The sequence below is a fragment of the Cibotium barometz genome, chromosome 57 (genome assembly GCF_041138505.1).
Source record: "Cibotium barometz isolate CiBa-2024 chromosome 57, ASM4113850v1, whole genome shotgun sequence".
Taxonomy (NCBI): Eukaryota; Viridiplantae; Streptophyta; class Polypodiopsida; order Cyatheales; family Cibotiaceae; genus Cibotium; species Cibotium barometz.
This window is the reverse complement of record NC_141102.1, coordinates 25,601,120-25,604,196: the sequence shown is the minus strand read 5'-3', so window position 1 is coordinate 25,604,196 and position 3,077 is coordinate 25,601,120.

Sequence of the window (3,077 nt, the reverse complement as noted above, 5' to 3'; positions counted from 1 at the left end):
TCTTTTGAATACAATGAGTATATCTTAATTCTGTATCCCAAGACTTCTAGATCACAGGTCTGGATTCCCAAGCAGAATTCCTCGAATTCTGAATTCTTAATCCTCAGATCAAAATCAAAGGTCTCAACTTAGTTTCAGATTCGATGGGTGATTTGCGTGTAGATTACTGAGCTGGTCACATTGTCTTTTCTTGAAACTGACGAAGGAGTTACGTCTTGGTTATAGTCTGATTCAGGGTTTGAGTTTGGAAAGGTTCTCCCTGAACTATCTTTCTCGAAGGGTAATATTTCAATTACTACTTTACTGAATTTCATTCATTGAGTATTTTGCTTACCTGAATTCAAAACTAGTCACAAATTCCTATGAGGAATAAATTAATCATTTATGTAAAATTCGGACTTCGATAGTTTTTTTGAATTTTCTCATTACCATCCTAGAGAATATGAAACGGTATAATTTTCCTTCACTGAGTATTTACTTAATCATTTTCCAATATTCATGGGATTTAAACATAGGATTAAAGAGAACTCTTATTTTGGTATAAAAATTCTGTATGCATCTATTTATGCATGAAATCCAACTTCTATGGAAATAACACTTTCATATAAAGGAAAAATCCTTTTATGCATCTATTTATGCATTAAAAAAATCAATTTTGATGAAAGTAACACTTTTATAATTAAAAAAATTCTTTTATGCATCATTTTATGCATAAAAATCAATATTGGTGAAAGCAACACTTTGGAAAAAAAATCTTTTATGCATCATTTTATGCATAAAAATCAAGATTGATGAAAGTAACACTTTTATAATTAAAAAAATTCTTTTATGTATCTATTTATGCATAAAAATCAATATTGATGAAAGTAACACTTTTATAATTAAAAAAAATCTTTTATGCATCATTTTATGCATAAAAATCAATATTGATGAAATTAACACTTTTATTAAAAAAAATTCTTTTATGCATCTATTTATACATAAAAATCAATATTGATGAAAGTAACATTTTTATAATAAAAACAAATTATCCAATATACATATTTCTATGTATAGAATTTAAATCTAATGAAAATCACTCTTTAATAATTAAAAAAGTAATCAATATGCATCTTTCTATACATAGAATTTAATAATTAAAAAAGTAATCAATATGCATCTTTCTATACATAGAATTTAAATCTAATGAAAATCACTCTTTTATAATAAAAATAATAATCAATATGCATCTTTCTATGCATAGAATTTAAATCTAATGAAAATTACTCTTTTATAATAAAAAATAATAATCAATATCCATCTTTCTATGCATAGAATTTAAATCTAATGAAAATCAGACTGAAAAATCATTTGAATTGAAGAAACAAGGAGAGTATCACCCACTGCTGCTTCGCGAACGGTCCCCCCCTCTTTCCCCCCGCTCTCTTCCTCCCTCTCACCTCCTCTCTCTCCTTCTTTTCAGCAGCACAGCAGACACGAATGGCGGAGGCATCCTTTTCGCAGAGGGACTCTACTAAAGCCCCCTTGCCCGCCCCTAATGCCCCCACTGTTCGACTCTCTCTCACTGACGAGGAGAGAGCGGGATTCATCACCGACGAGAGATTGAGCGACTCCAGTAATGTTGTGTCATTAGAAAAGTCTTCGGAAGCAGACCTAGCCCATGACGAGCTTCGAGATCTTCTTTAGAGCCGTTTGCTCACACTGATGTGGGCAAAATCATTGGTTTCTAGGAGATTGAGTTCGAGTCCGAGGAGGCAGCCGCATGCATTCTACAGATGTCTCCACTGGCTTTGCACTCCTCCAGGGCTCATTTTTGACCGTGGATCCATGGTTTTGATCCAGTAGAGCAGATACCTCCTCCTCTTTCATATCCCGAAGGAGGAAAGGGGCTTTCCAGTTGACAGCTTGTCTGTCAGGACTCCGTAGGGAGTACTTATACCTCTTGCCACACAGATTGGGAAGGTCCTAGGGACGTACATCGAATCACCTCGCATGGTAGCCTTAGTGGTAGCCAAGGCAGCGCGTCTTCCTTCTGTGAGAGTTCTTGTTTCAGACCTGGCTCAGCCTACCGAGACGGAGATACAGCTTCCCACCTTGGCAGGTGAGTGGCTGGCTTAGAAGGTGGAATACTCTGGCCTCCCAAACTAGTGCTTCATTTGCCGCCAGGTACGACATCTAGCGAAGGCCTGCCCTAGGTGCACTCAGAGGCGTAGACTCAGTGAGACGGGCCCAGCAGAGGAGTCCAAACAGGGTAGAGCAACACCACAGGAGGCTTCTGGTCCACAGCATACGTCGGGGGCACTGACTCGGAGATGACAGATAGCCCGATGGCTGGACAGGAGCTCTCAGGCGAGCTAGGCAACCCAGAGACAGCATGGGCTTGGCTTGATTGGCAGAGAGTTACTCGACGTCGTCAACCTACTATTGAGAGAGAGAGATAGCTATCCCACGAGGACGGCAGGCCCCACAGCAGTAGTCGCCGTTGAGGGAGATTTTAAAAATAACATTTAAAACGTCAAACGGACTTCTTTTCCCCAGCCGTTGAGGGAGATCAAGTATACATTAGCGATGTTTAGGCATATACCCATCCGAGCATGTTTGGGTATGATGGTATGGGGAAGCCCGGATTTTCCATGGCCTCTTAAGCACTAAGAGACTTGAAAAAGCCATGGCTACAGGGGTCATCGAATATCTGTGAGGAGGTCTGCCTCAAAGGCAAGATCATGAGCTGGTGCGAGTGTCCTCGGGAGCTCACGAGTCCCATAAGCTGCTATAGCCCTCTCTCTCTCTCTACATCGTGCTACTGCAAGACATCTCTGTCTCCGTAAACCCAAAATCTATAATCAGCAATGGTACGTGTCTACCACTCTGCGCGTGTAAGCTTCTCTACTATAAGGACACGCTGCTCATGAGAGGTAGTAGTGCTGCTTTAGCACCATCACCCGAGGTGCCACTAGGACCAGCACCACCCACACACTCGTATGGTGTGATGTGGCTCTCGTGAAGGACTCTCTGGTATGGATCAAAATCATGTGCATCTATTCCACTCAATCTCTGGAGACACCTCAAGCTCTTGA